The 15531-nt window shown below is 38.5% G+C and overlaps 1 protein-coding gene across 8 annotated transcripts in view; it reads left to right on the top strand.

Moving 5' to 3' along the window:
* CDK19 (cyclin dependent kinase 19) overlaps positions 1 to 15531 on the top strand; it is a 195454-nt gene that overhangs the window by 57740 nt on the left and 122183 nt on the right. The gene's annotated exons all lie outside the window — the stretch shown is intronic.

Below are 15531 nucleotides of genomic sequence, written 5' to 3'. Positions count from 1 at the left end.
TCTCTTTCTATTCACAATTCTGCTTAAATCCGACACTTTCCAGAACACTTCTGACACTAGATGTGTGGGTTTTTTCCCTCATCCTGACAAATTCTCCGACGCCAGCTGGATATCCTACAATTTAACTCAATTTTGACACTAACTGCTTGAAGTTGGTGCAGACTCCACAGACTAAGGGCTCAGTCTCACAAGATTGCCCCCAACCTCAGACCCCAGTAGAAGGTGGTGGGTTCTCAAGTCACCCACAACTTCTGTCCAACTCAGCTACAAATTGAGAATTCCAAGGACCCTCTCCTCAGGTTCAGTCATTTGCTAGAATGGCTCACAGAACTCAGGAAAACAGTTTCATTACTAGATTACTACTTTATTACAAAGAATATATTAAAGAATACAAACGAACAGCCACACGAAGAATAAATAGAGCCAGGTCTATGTCTGGAAGGTCTGGAGTACAGGAACTTTTGTATCCATGGAGTTTTGAGGTGTGCCACCCTCCTGGCAAGCAGATGTATTCCCGTTGACTAATCTAGAACTGTGTACTGCAGAGATTTTTTATGGAGGCTTCATTATGTAGGCATGATGGAATAAGTTGTTGACCATTGGTTTTCCACTTCCAACCAAATTCTTGGGGATGTGGGTACTGTTGAGGGGTGGAGTGAAAGTTTTCATCACCTGGTTTTCCCCCTATCAACCAGCCCCCATCCAGTGGTTATCCAGGGACTTTCTAAGCATCACCTCTTTAACGCAGTGTAGTTGAAAGGGACTTGTTATGAATAACAAAAGCGGTTCTTTCACTTTTATCCTTCTGGAGCTATTCCAGGAACACAAACCAAATATTATAATAAAAGATGACTCTATGCTCTAAACACTTAGGAAATTGCAAGGCTTTTAGGAGCTATGAGCCAGGAATCCTGGAGGAAGACCAAAATATATATTTCTTATTATATCACAATATCACATTTTCTATTATCACAGTAGTTAAGGTCAGCCAGGAAAACATGCAAAACTGAAATTTTCTCAAAAGAAGATTCCTCAGTGGTATAGGTTTGGCAGAAACTTAAGTAGTATGGTGAAAAACATGTATTTCAATTTGAAGTGTTGATTTTCACATCTTAAAAGAGGACTTTGGCTGCCTCCGGTTGGACTTCAAACTTTCCAGTTGGGTTCTTTCCAGTTTGTCTGTGGCTCAAGCGGAAGACCCTGAGGGCAAAGCATCCTATGATGGGAACTGAAACTACCCACTGGAGCAATGAGGGCAGCCCTGAGCCAGCAAACCCCCACCCGTGATTGACTCCAGCAGTGATTGATTTGACCTTCACTGCCTACCTGCACGTACCCACCCATCTTTGCCCCACATTTTCCCTATATAAACCTGGAAGTATTTTCAGCACTTTGGAGACAGTCTTCGGGATGCTAGCCCGCTGTCTTCTGGGCATTGGCCTCCTGGAATAGAATTCTTTTCTTGTTCCTCACCACTTATTTCTCTTTCTCTGGTGAAAGAGAGATCTGCATGTGGCCGATCCTGCTCTGTTCGGGACCCCTGGGGCCAGGTGCTCTTGTACCCCTGTGCCCCGGTTACAATCTTGACTCTTAATTTGTCTTTTGAGTATTTATTTTTCATTGAGACTTATGATTTGGGATGATCTTGTGAAGACAGAAATAGGAAAATGGGCCTAAAAGGAGCAAGTTGTTGTTCTCGTATCTCACCTGACAGTGCTAGATTTGAGAATGAGAAAGTAATTTCTATTTTTCTCCTTTCCTCCTAGAAGGAGATAGTTTGCTTTCTGGTTATTTTTTTTAGATATGATGACTTTTCCATTAAAACTACTGGTGTTTGTAGGGTGCCTGGCTGGCTTAGTTGGTAGAGCATGAGGTTCTTGATATTGGGGTTGTAAGTTCAAGCCCCACGCTGGGTGTAGAGTTCACTTAAAAAAAAAAATTTAAGGGGCGCCTGGGTGGCGCAGTCGGTTAAGCGTCCGACTTCAGCCAGGTCACGATCTCACGGTCCGTGAGTTCGAGCCCCGCGTCAGGCTCTGGGCCGACGGCTCGGAGCCTGGAGCCTGTTTCCGATTCTGTGTCTCCCTCTCTCTCTGCCCCTCCCCCGTTCATGCTCTGTCTCTCTCTGTCCCAAAAATAAATAAAAAATGTTGAAAAAAAAAAAATTTAAATGGAGCCTGGGTGGCTCAGTTGGTTAAGCATCCAACTCTTGATTTTGGCTTAGGTCAGGATCCCAGGTTTCATGAGATTGAGCCCCACATCAGGCTCTGTGCTGACAGCCCAGAGCCTGCTTGGGATTCTCTCTCTCTCCCTTTGTCTGTCCCTCCCCTACTCATTCTCTCTCCCTCTTTCCCTCCTTCCCTCTCTCTCTTTCCCCTGCTCTCTCCAAATAAACTTTTAAAGAAATAAAATTTTCCAGATTTTCTGTTATGCTGAAAATATTTTTTAAGTTGATTGAGACTAATAACAACATTTATTTCAGTGCAACAAATGTTTAGTTTCTACTATTTGCAAGGCACTTTGTTAGCTCCTAAAAAATAAAGAAAAATGAGTAAGATAGTTTCCTTCCTCATTTGAAGATGGGGAAAAAAGACATGAGTCAATTCCAAGTAATTCTAATAACAAAGTAGAGTACAGTACAGTCCTTGAGAGAGTTTGAGCGCAAAGTGCATAATCTACTGGTCCATGGTTTTGTGAAACACCAGCAGCTGCCAAATACGACCAGCTTTCCTCCATTCCCTCCTCTTTGTCTTTGCTTCTACATTGGATGCTTTTGCCCAGCTACGTTTTAATACTTGTCTTTTGGCTTTTGTATACAACTTCCTTATTTTTCTTTTAACTTGCTAACTACTGCTTGTTACTTTGTTCTTCGTTTTTTTTTTTAAATTAAGAAAAGTTTTGTAAAAGCGGAAAAGTTTAAACTGTAGAATAATGAACATCCACACACCCTCCACCTAGATTTCAGTCTTGTTACCATTTTTCTGTATTTCTTTATCTCTCACTCTGTGTGTGTGTGTGTGTGTGTGTGTGTGTGTATATATATATATATATATATATATATATATATATATATATATAGTGTGTGTGTGTGTGTGTCTTTTGCTGACATTGACCATTTGAAATTAAGCTGCCAGTGTCATGACATGCCACCCCAAAGTACTTGAATGTGTATCTCCTGACAATGAGGATATTCTGTATAACCATCATACCATTATCCTCTACTTAAGAAAATTAATAAAACACAGGGTGCCTGAGTGGCTCAGTCAGTTAAGCATCTGACTCAATTTTGGCTCAGGTCATGATCTCACAGTTCATTGGATTGAGCCCTGCATTGGACTCTGTGCTGTCAGCATGAAGCCTGCTTGGGATTGTCCCTCTCCCTTTCTCTCTGCCCTTCCTCTCAAAATAATCTCTCTCAAAATAAATAAATAGAAACTTAAAAAAAAATAAAATTAAATAAAAATTAAAAAATTAAATTAGCCACGATAAAATAACATCTAGTCTATGGATTTTCACTGCTGTCCTACAAATAAAGCTTTTTAGCTGTTTTTTTTTTTTCCTTTTATTTAAATCCAAGTTAGTTGACATATAGTGTAATAATGGTTTCGGGAGTAGAATTTAGTGATTGGTCACTTACGTATAAAACCCAGTGCTTATATATAACAAGTGCCCTCCTTAATGGCCATCACCCATTTAGCCCATCCTCCTACCCGACACCCCTCCAGTAACCCTCAGTTTGTTCTCTGTATTTAAGAGTCTCTTATGGTTTGCCTCCCTCTCTGTTTTTAATCTTATTCTTCCTTCCCTTTCCCTATGTTCATCTGATTTATTTCTTAAATTTCACATATGAGTGAAATCATATATTTGTCTTCCTCTGACTTCTTTCGCTTAGCATCATACACTTCTAGTTCCATCCACGTTGTTGCAAATGGCAAGATTTCATTCTTTTTGATTACTGAGTAATATTCCATTGTATATATTTACCACATCTTCTTTATCCATTCATCAGTCAATGTATATTTGGGCTTTTTCTGTAATTTGGCTGTTGTTAGTGCTACTATAAACCTGGAGTACATGTGCCCCTTTGAATCAGCATTTTTGTATTCTTTGGATAAATACCTACTAGTGCAATTGCTGGGTTGTAGGGTGGCTCTCTTTTTTAATGTTTTGAGAAACCTCCATACTGTTCTCCAGAGTGGCTGCACCAGTTTGCATTCCCACCAGCAGTGCAAAAGGGTTCCCCTTTCTCTGCATCCTCGCCAACATCTGTTGTTGCCTGAGTTTTCCATTTTAGCCATTCTGACAGGTGTGAGGTGGTATCTCATTGTGTTTTGATTTGTATTTCTCTGATGATGAGTTATGTTGAGCATCTTTTCACGTGTTGGTTGACCATCTGGATGTCTTTTTTGGAAAAGTGTCTATTCCTGTCTTTTGCCCATTTGTTCACTGGATTATTTGTTTTTTGGGTGTTGAGTTTGGTAAGTTCTTTATAGATTTTAGATACTAACCCTTTATCTGATATGTCATTTGCAAATATCTTCTCCCATTCTCTTGGTTGCCTTTTAGTTTTGCTGATTGTTTCCTCTGCTGTACAGAAGTTGTTTATCTTGATGAGGTTCCAAAAGTTCATTTTTGCTTTTGTTTGCCTTGCCTGTGGAGACGTGTCGAGTAAGAAGTTGCTGTGGCTGGATCAAAGAGGTTGTTGCCTATTTTCTCATGTAGGATTTTGATGGTTTATTGTCTCATGTTTAGGTCTTTCATCCATTTTGAGTTTATTTTTGTGTATGGTGTAAGAAAATAGTCCAGATCCATTCTTCTGCATGTTGCTGTTCAGTTTTCCCACCATCATTTGCTGAACTGAGTGTCTTATTTCCATTGAATATTCTTTCCTTCTTTGTTAAAGATTAGTTGGCCATATGTTTGTGGGTCCATTTCTTTTTTCTTTTAATTAAAAAAACTTTTTTTTAATGTTTATTTTTGAGAGAGAGAGAGAGAGAGAGAGCGTGCCTGAATTGGCGAGGAGCTTAGAGAGATGGAGACAGAATCCCAAGCATGCTCCAGGCTCTGAACTTGTCAGCACAGAGCCTGATGCGGGACTCAAATGTTTGTGGGTCCATTTCTGGCTTCTGTATTCTGTTCCATTGACCTATGTGTCTGTTTTTGTGCCATTACCATACTGTCTTGATGATTATAGCTTTGTAATACAGCTTGAAGTCTGGAATTGTGATGCCTCCAGCTTTGGTTTTCTGTTTCAGCATTACTTTGGCTATTCGGGGTAGCTGTTTTTATTTGAACCATAGTCTAGTCAAGATTTTCATATACAATATTTGGTTGTTACATGTCTTAAATAGACTCCTTCCCCATTTTACCTTTTTTTCTCTTTTTAGGAGCCAGGCCAATTTTCTGGTAGAGTGTCTCACATCTAGATTTGCCTAATATCAAGGTCTTTTGAAAGTTTCTCCTCCTGCAGCCTGTTAGAAGGTGGCATTTACTAGAGAAGGGCTTACCAACCCCAGGGGCATGGATGCTGTCAATGGGTTATGGGTCCTATTATTAATTCTTTAAGTTCTTTGGCCACCAGCGGGTTTTGGAGCAGGGGAAGCCTATGAGTCCCTTTACCTGTGCTATGAACACTGTCAGTTTACCCTGGTAATTAGGTACCATGATGTGAAAGAGCAATGGTCACCATTTTCAGCTCTTTTTTCCTACTGAGCACTTTCTCTTGTAATCACATTTACTTCTTTTTTTTAAATATATTTTTTTAATGTTTATTTTTGAGAGAGAGAGAGACAGAGCGCGAGCAGGGGAGGGGCAGAGAGAGAGGGAGACACAGAAACTGAAGCAGGCTCCAGGCTCTGAGCTGTCAGCATAGAGCCCAACACGGGGCTTGAACTCACAAACCATGAGATCATGACCTGAGCCCAAGTCAGACGCTCAACCGACTGAGCCACCCAGGCGCCCCAACTTGTAATTGCATTTACATCTATAGTTTTAACAGTTGCGTGTGTAGTAATATTTTCTTTTCCAAATTCCATTTCTGTTATTTCCTTTTGTTCATCTTCTTCTGGCTATCCGGTAGCCACTTCAGAATCACCATGTCCAAAATGAATTTATTCTCTACTTGCAAACTGGCTCATTGTCGGTATTATTATTTATTGAGGAGGCGGATTGTAGAAGGTATAGTATAAATGGCCCTGTTTTCACTGTGACAACACTGGCTAGGAACGTCAGTGATCTTCAGCTGCTTTTCTGGCTGTTCAGCTCTCTCTCATATACATACACACATGTGCATACACATTTACTCATCAAATATTTCTTTAATGCCTACAGTGTGCCTATATATATTTGGCCACAGTAGATGAGTCTATCTCTGGAATGCCTCTAGCATGCATTCCTTCCATTCTTAACTATATGTACTCTGATTTTGGTCCTTATCAACGCTTGCCAGAACTTTTACAATGTTTTCCCAACCTCTGGTTTTAAATCTGCTGATCCATCCTGCACACTATCTGCTTGTTGAGAATACCTGTTTGATCATATGTTTCTCTTGCTTGGAAGCCTCTGATGGCTTCCCATTATACAGTAAAAATGCCAACTTATAAGCATACTGTATAAGACTCTGCTAATTCTATTCTGTTCTTTTCATTCTTATTTCATCTATTATGTTCTAGCTATGCAGGTCTCCTGCCAGTTTCTTGAATATAGCATAGATTTTAATCTTCGGACTGTCCCTGCATTTCTGGTGTCCATAAGGCCCTGGCACCTCTTCTCTGCTTAATGAAATCTTGCTCATCTCTTAAGGTCCACTCACATTTTCCCTTTGAAAATTATGTAGCTGATAGCCCTCTATCTATCCCCTCCACCAGAACCAAAGCCTTCTTTCCATTCTTTATCTGATGTGCTTTGCATATGCATCTTCTATAGTGCTTATCAGATCGTGTCACTTGCTTGTGTGTCTCAGTGTAAAGGTTCACAAGGGAAAGGATCATCTTGTTCTTCTACTGTTCCTAGAGCCCAACGCAATGCAATGCCTGGCGCATAGCACATTCTCAGTAAAATATTTCTGGAAGGAGAGTCTGGCATTACTTGCCATATTAAACTCTAGCAAGGAAGTATGACTTGAGATTCATGAATTCTCCTTAGGAAGATAATATCTTATATTAAAGCTTTTGTTTACACTAAATATTTGCTAATAATTACTTTCTGTAATTATGTAATACAGTCCTTATTTATGTTTTATTTTATTATTTTTTATTTTTATTTATTTATTTTTTTTTAGTAATTTTTACACCCAACATGGGGCTCTAACTCACAGTCCCCAGATCAAGAGTCACGACTCTTCCAACTGAGCCAGCTAGGCGTCCCAGTTATTTATATTTTAAACTTAACACTTTGACACCTTAAATCTTAAAGCATTACTGTAGATCTGTTTTAATTAAAATCACTTCTGAGCAATAAGAATTCGCCGTAATAGGAGTTTCTGAAATTTTATCATTTTAGAGCCTTTAAATTAAATAGTAAATGTTTATCTGAATTGGAATTCTAAATGAAGGAATAGTATAAAATGAGGATTTTTTTTTAAGAGAAAGATGCATTAATCGGTTTTTGAGAAAAGAACCTAAATAAAGGCAATTTTTCTAAGAATGAAGGCAAAACAAAAACAAAAACAAAAACTCTTGTCAAATTTCTATGTTGCAAGAGAATCCTGAACTTGAATAAGGGGACTATTATTGTATTTTGGTGGTATTTAGAGAATGAGTAGATGAAATATTTGATAGATGAAAGCATAAAGAAGATGCTAGTAGTATTTGACATTTTCCATTAATAAGGGGAATACAAAATATTAAGAGTAACTTGTGTTAACAAGATCTTTAATGTTTCAGACTTCTTTTAAGTGTATTATTTAAACAAAACTACTCCTGATAATTAAAAATATTATGGTGTTGAACTACTTATGAGTGAAATGACATGCCGGGTTTTGTTGCAAAATAATCAAGAAGAGGGGAGGCAGTGGAAGTGAGACTGGCCATGTGGTGATCATTGTTGAAGCTGTGTAGACAGATACATAGAATATCACTGCCATTTGTTTTTCATTTTCGGAAAATTTCATGGTAAGAAATTTTAAAATGTTATGGTATTATAAAGGAAAGAGTTTCCAAATAAGGCATTGTTACTATTAGGCTGGCTGAATACTGAATCAATGGGATCAGGTCACTCAGAATGATACCAACATAAAACTAAATGATCTTTTTTGGGTTTTGTTTTTCCAAATTTTATTCCATGTATCTTTTTCTTTTCCATGAGTGATGTGCAAGACTTTCAATCTGCTAAGCCAAATTACCATATATTAAAAGAAAGGGATAGGATATTGATTTATGTCAGCATTCTTGAAGAAAAATTTGTTGGCAAGACTTAGGTGCCATATTGTTTGAAGAGTGCCTTATTGATAGCACCTACTCATAAAAACTGGTAATACTATACTATCTTGGATACTGTATTTCCGATGATGTCATTATCTGAATTCTGTTTTTTATTAAAATTTTTTTAAATGGTTTTTAAATTAATTTATTTTTGAGAGACAGACAGGGCACGAGCGGAAGAGGGGCAGAGAGACAGGGAGACAGAATCGGAAGCAGGCTCCAGGCTCTGAGCTGGCAGCACAGAGCCCCATGCGGGGCTCAAATTCACGAACCGTGAGATCATGACCCGAGCCAAAGTCGGACACTTAACTGAGCCACCTAGGTGCCCCTATTAAAACACATTTTTTTTAAGTTTATTTATTTGGAGAGAGAGAGCACAAGGTGGGGGGGGCAGGGAGAACAGAGAGAGAGAGAGAGAGAGAGAGAGAGAGAGAGAGAGAGAGAGAGAGAATCCTAAACAGGCTACTCACTGTCAGTGCAGAGCTGGATGTGGGACTTGGGACTTGGATCGTGAGATCATGACCTGAGCTGAAGTTGGATGCTTAACCAACTGAGCCACCCAGTTGCCCCACTGGAGTTTCTTTCTATCTAAAAGAATCCTTAATGAGCTGTAGAACCTTCTAAGATCTGCCCAAGTCTTGTTATTAATGATATCATCAACCAAGCCCAGAACCTCACACTTCTTGCTTTAGCCTTCTTCATCTTCATTACTTATTAATTTGGTCCTACCAATTCCTCTTCTAGAATGACTGTCACAAGGGGCGCCTGGGTGGCTCAGTCAATTAAGCATCCGACTTCAGCTTCGGTCATGATCTTGTGGTTTATGGGTTTATGAGCCCCACAATGGGTTCTGTGCTGACAGCTCAGAGCCTGGAGCCTGTTTTGGGTTCTGTGTCTCCCTCTCTCTCTGCCTCTCCCCCACTCACACTCTCTCTCTCTGTCTCTCTCTTAAAAATAAATAAACATTAAATTTTTTTTACAATGACTGTCACAAGGCACCTGGGTGGCTCAGTCAGTTGAGTGTCCGACTCTTGATTTCTGCTTAGGTCATGATCCCAGGGTTGTGGGATCAAGTCCTGCATCGGGCTCCATGCTGAGTGTGGAGCCTGCATGGGATTCTTTCTTTCTCCCTCTGCCCCTCTTCTCCACTCATGCTCTTGCTCTCTAAAAAAACAAAAACGAAAACAAAACAAACACAAAATAGAATGATGGTCACTGGTGTCCCTTCTCTTCTCCAGTCTTACTGTGACCACTCTATTATGGAGAGTGTTGGACTTGGAACTGGAAGATTTAGTCTCAGCTCTGCTCCTGGCTGCTTGCTTAGCTTCCCCATCTTTAAAAGGAAGAGGGTTTAACAGAGTTGTCTTAAACCTGTTTTGGAGCTACGGTGTAGAAAACTATTCCAGGTCCTTACCTGCTCACACTTACATTTCTGCAATGTCCTAATTGTTTTTCACACCTCTGACCTCAGTCCTTCCTAATAAGATTAATCTTCATACATGACTTTCATTGTCTTTACAGTAAAATCTGATATTCCCTGGTCTCCATTTATTCATGCCATCATTTTTCTGGGTGGGGGTGTTGTTTACATAATTAGACAAATTGGAAACTTTATCTGTCTGCAGAGTCTTCCTTTCACCTACAGAATCAAATTTGTACTAAGTTCTGTCCGTTCTGACTCAGAAATGTCTTTTGAGTCCATTTTGTTCTCCTCTGCTACTGTTCTAATCTGCTTCTTCATCTTATCTGGACATTTGATGCAAACTCCCAAATGTTTGCTCTGCCACCAGTTTGTAGTTACCACAGTTATCTTTCTGAGCAAAGATCTGTTAACACATACTCTCTCTGTTCTAAAAACATTTTGCTGCCCAGTGTTGATATATGAAACACAGGCTTTTTTGCAGGACTCACAGGGTCCCTTCCCTTTACTTTTCTAACCTTCTCTTGCTCCTTGGTATCATGACCCAGCTTCCAGCCATACTGAATATTAGTAGTTTCCTCTGTTATTTTTCTCATGCTCTACTTCTGCCTCCAATTCTCTGACCCCTTCATCACTTCTCTGCTGGGGAAACTCCTCTCCCTAAAGGCATCACTTGTGTAGTTAAGTTACCTTCCCTAAAGCTCTGAAAGAAATACTGTTCTCATTCTCTCTGTGCCTGTTATGCATACCTCTTGGATACAGTGGAAGTCATAGCAGAGTTATTTGTTTATATTTCCTACCCACCCAGAATCTCTTTCCAGGTAGATTGTGAACTCCATGATGTCAAGGTAGTCAGTCTCTAATTTTGTTCATCCTTAGAATTTGGCACATATTGGGACATATAATATTTACTCAGTAGTTGTTTGTTGGCTGATGTTAAAATAGTAAGCCTTTTTTGGCTTTCCTTCTAAACAACAACAACAAAAGGATTTAACTCTGTTAGTTTGAAGACTTAAATTTTTATTTCAGCCTTGCTTGAGTTTGAATTTCCTCATCTTATCTTAAAAGATGCTTCTAATTTTTTTTGTCTGTCATAGATCCTTAGGACCAAAGATGGTCCAGGGCTGATCTGGACACATTGTTATTATTATTATTATTATTATTATTATTTTATTTTTATTTTTTTAGAGAGTGAGAAAAAGCACAGGTTGGAAAGAGGCGCAGAGGGAGAGAGAGAGAATTTTAAGCAGGCTACACACTCAGTGTGGAGTCTGATGCGGGGCTCAATCCCACGACCCTGGGATCATGGCCTGAGCCAAAATCAAGAGTTGGATGTTCAATCAACTAAGTCACCCAGGTGCCCTGGTAGTATTATTGATAGGAATCAAAAAGCTTTGGGCCATGATTTGGGCCAAGAAATAAAGTTTTGGCCAGACCTTAACTACACTTGTACATATAGGCTGCTGAATGGTGCTTCACCTTGCTAAAAGTGATTGGAGGCTGGCCACCAAATTGGGACATGAACGAAAGATATAAGACTATCTTTTTTCATTAAACCAGTTCCTAATATTTTATTTAAGAGATGTTCCTGAACTTGCTTCTTTAGGCTTGAGAAATTCTTCCCTGAATTACATTTAAATTCTACTGAGCCTGGTTTTCTGCCTGGGACAAAGCTTTCATTTTAAGACAACAGTTTCTACAATTTGTGCAAATATGTGCTTCTTATATTTTCTACTAACTATAGAATTGCTTGCATCACGGGTTTTCCAGAACATAGTGTCTCCAATGGAAAATTTAATAGAATTGCAGTCTCTGCCAAATTTGTTTTTCTATTTTGTTATTACATAATGTTCCTGTTGAATAATTGTTTTTCTTTGTCACTACTGAGAGTGAAGCCCACATGGTTTTGATATACATTACAGCCATATAGAAGAAATGTCTTTAAATTTAAAAAGTTACATATTAAATATATCCATGTTTATGTTACAGATTTATATATATATTTAAAAAAAATTTTTTTTTAACATTTATTTATTATTGAGAGACAGAGAGCATGAGCATGGGAGGGGCAGAGAGAGGAGGAGACACAGAATCCGAAGGAGGTTCTGGGCTCTGAGCTGTCAGCACAGAGCCCGATGCGGGGCTAGAACCCACAGACAGTGAGATCATGACCTGAGCCGAAGTCAGACACTTAACCGACTGAGCCACCCAGGTGCCCCAAGATTTATATATTTTTGATTCTTCCTGGATTTATTTAGTAACCTCCTTTCTTTTTTCTTTTTTTTTAAATCTTTTAAAACATTTATTCATTTTTGAGAGACAGAGACTGAGCATGAGTAGGGAGGGGCAGAGAGAGAGAGGGGGACACAGAATCTGAAGCAGGCTTCAGGCTCCAAGCTGCAGCACAGAGCCTGATGCAGGGGTCGAACTCACGGGCCGGGAGATCATGACCTGAGCTGCAGTCAGATACTTAACCACTTGAGAGACCCCAGTGCCCGCCTCCCCCCCCTTTTTTAAAATTTTTTCCTTTGATTATTTTCAATAAGCAGTTACTCTAACCATAATACTTAATGTGCACTAAAATTTAGAAAGCAGTTTCTCTGAAGATTTTACAATTGCTTTGTCTGTCTTTATTACAGTAAATAATAAAGTATTTTATTTTTTTATAAATTTTTTTTTAACGTTTATTTATTACGGAGAGACAGAGCATGAGCAGGGGAGGGTCAGAGAGAAGAGGAGACATGGAATCCCAAGCAGGCTCCAGGCTCTGAGCTGTCAGCACAGAGCCTGATGCAGGGCTCGAACTCACAAACCATGAGATCATGATCTGAGCCTAAGTTGGACGCTCAACCGACTGAGCCATCCAGGCACCCCAATAATAAAGTATTTTATTTAAAAGTAAAAGTAATGTTGAAATGCTTTTAAGAAAGAAGCTGCCTCTAAAAGCCAGGCTGTCATAGCAGTGCAGGGCAGGTTCACTAGGTTCACCTGCTTTTCAGCCTTGTCATATAAAAGAACAAATTATATCTTTATGATACTTAATGTTATGTGTGTCTGAGACACATAAACTGTGGGGTATGATTTATCACCACTTGGAGAAGGTCCCCAAGAGGGGCAACACTCCCATCGACTGAGAGCAATAAAGCGTCTCTGCCCCATGTGCTAATCATTGAAATGTTTGTGGGCATTGTGGGAAAGGACGCATCTGTAGTTTTCAAAACTAAGTTATTGGCATCTGACCAAAGAGTGGCATTGACATAGTACAGTGGTGAACGTGAGTCCCATGTGCCTGCTGGGTTCTGCCACTTCTTTGTAACCTTTGAACCTCAGAGGTGCCACATTATCACTTATTGTCTGACAGTTCATACACAAGAGAAACGGTCAGGATACACGCACTTTTTTCCCCCTCAATTCCAAAGCTGCAGGTAAATCTTAAGTTTGCAGATCTTTGAGTATTTAGCTAATTTAGCAGATGGAAATTATATTTAAACTTATTAAGTGAAATAATTACCGGGTTTGTTCCCAGATCCCATCCGTATAATTCATAGTAAAGGCCCATGCTTCAGTTTCTTCTGCTCAAGCTTTCAAATTCTTTTGACAGACTGGATGTGAAATTCAAAAGTCATTAATGTGATGTGTTAATTTTGCACTTTTTGACTTACTGCAAAAAAAAATCTTATAGTTTCCATAGCAATGATAACCTATCCAGATTGTGTAATATTCTTTACTGTATTAAAAATAAAACCATGCAATTACATGAGCTTCTGGAGCACTTCATTTAGGGAACTGGGGATTGAAATATTTTTGTTTAAAAAAATTATGATTTCATTGAAAGTTTTGCCAAAAAGCTTATGTAATTTTGTTTTCAGAATTTAATACATTTCTTAAATATTTAGCAATATATACTTGGTAGTTAAATTAATGACTAAATGTGAAATTCACATTGTAAGCATTGTGTTAAGCATCTCAGATATAAGTGTTCTCCACGCATGCCCACACATACCCACACATACGTTTAAGGTGGTGGGGACATTTGGCTTTAATTACATTCAGTCACCTGCTGTGTGTACTTCTTAGTGGCTTCTGGCTGGTCTGAAAAAAGTCTAGCTTTATGTTTGGAGGAAACAGGATAGAGGAAAAGGATAAAATGATCACTTAAACTTTCCCTAGTTTTGACTTTGCTTTTTAAAACATGACTAAGATATTACTTTGAAAATACTGAAGACTGTTTTAATAGGGGACTGTTTTCAGAGGGTCAGATTATTTTGGCTTTTTTCTTTTTCCCTCTAATTCTGATTTAAAAGACAATATAACATTAGCACGAAAGTTAATTAGCTTACGTTCCTACATTCAACACAACTGATTTTCATTTTTTATATCATTTTCAGCATATGTCTATATATATGTATATTTTTATATGGTAGAATATGTGTTTTCTCACTAATAGTAAACACTTTCCATGTTTCTGATGACAGTCATGATTATCATTTTAATAATTGCATAACAGTCTATTCTGTTGATGTATCTGGTGTGTTTTCTGTTTGTTAAAATGAGGCTTAATTATTTCCTGAATGCCATATAGTGGAAGAAAAATGGATGTAATTTTCAAACGGATTATGGGAGGAAGTAACTATAATTCACTTATTTGCCCAAAACATAGATGATTGTGAAAAATCTTTAAAGGGCGCGTAAAATGATGTTTTAAAATGCATATTACCAAAAACCTCTTAAACTGCTTCATCTGCTAGTAAACACAGAATGAGGAAAATAAGGAATAGGTACATAGGACCAAGGTGGCACCATTTAGGTGCTATCATTTGAGAGAACCATCATGACATGATAAAGCTTGTTGAGGCTCCAGTATAATCAAAGACAAAACTCAGAGGGCACGGACAATACTTTTATTAGAACAACCCACAATATGAACCACGTTTTTGACATTTCGCTGTGGCTGGTTCTGGTGTCGATACCCCATGGATATTGTGTTGCTCTGGCCGCTCATGTGATACTGTTTTTTCATGGAGGGTATCACCATTCTTCTTCTTCTTCTTCTTCTTCTTCTTCTTCTTCTTCTTCTTCTTCTTCTTCTTCTTCTTCTTCTTTCTTCTTCTTCTTCTTCTTCTTCTTCTTCTTCTTCTTCTTCTTCTTCTTCTTCTTCTTCTTCAACTGCTGTCTTCCCTTGGTTGAGCACCCTGGTAACTACTGGCATTTCCCAGAATTCCTAAACCTACCTACATTATTTGGAAAATTCGCTGTAACGACTAGGATTTCCTGGAGTTTGTGAGAATGAGATGTTGGTGGCTAGAGTTTTAAAGTCTTTCCAAGGCTTTTGGTTGAGGTCTTATGGCTTTTGAATGCCGCCTATCCTAGGTTAGAACTAGGGTGTCCAAATGGCTATAGTTCTTCCTTCCTATTAAATAGATCTTATACTATAAAGTTACTTTAAACAAATATAGAAGTTTGCATCTATCATTTATTTTTGCAGTTAATGTTTATAACAGAATGCTTTCATAGATTCCAGATAATTAAGACAGCAGTAGAATTATCTTGCAATATGCTTGAGTTTATATTTATGCTTGTTTACTTTTTGAAACTAGTGCTGTGTTTAGTATCCTGTTTCAATTTTGAATTTTGTATTTTGGCTCTGTCTAGTGTTTTCATTGTGACATGAATTATTTTTTTTTTGGTATTTCA

Source organism: Neofelis nebulosa, chromosome 6, assembly GCF_028018385.1.
Source record: "Neofelis nebulosa isolate mNeoNeb1 chromosome 6, mNeoNeb1.pri, whole genome shotgun sequence".
NCBI classification, from domain to species: Eukaryota; Metazoa; Chordata; class Mammalia; order Carnivora; family Felidae; genus Neofelis; species Neofelis nebulosa.
The sequence above is the reverse complement of the archived record's forward strand: the minus strand, read 5'-3'. Positions and strand labels throughout refer to the sequence as shown.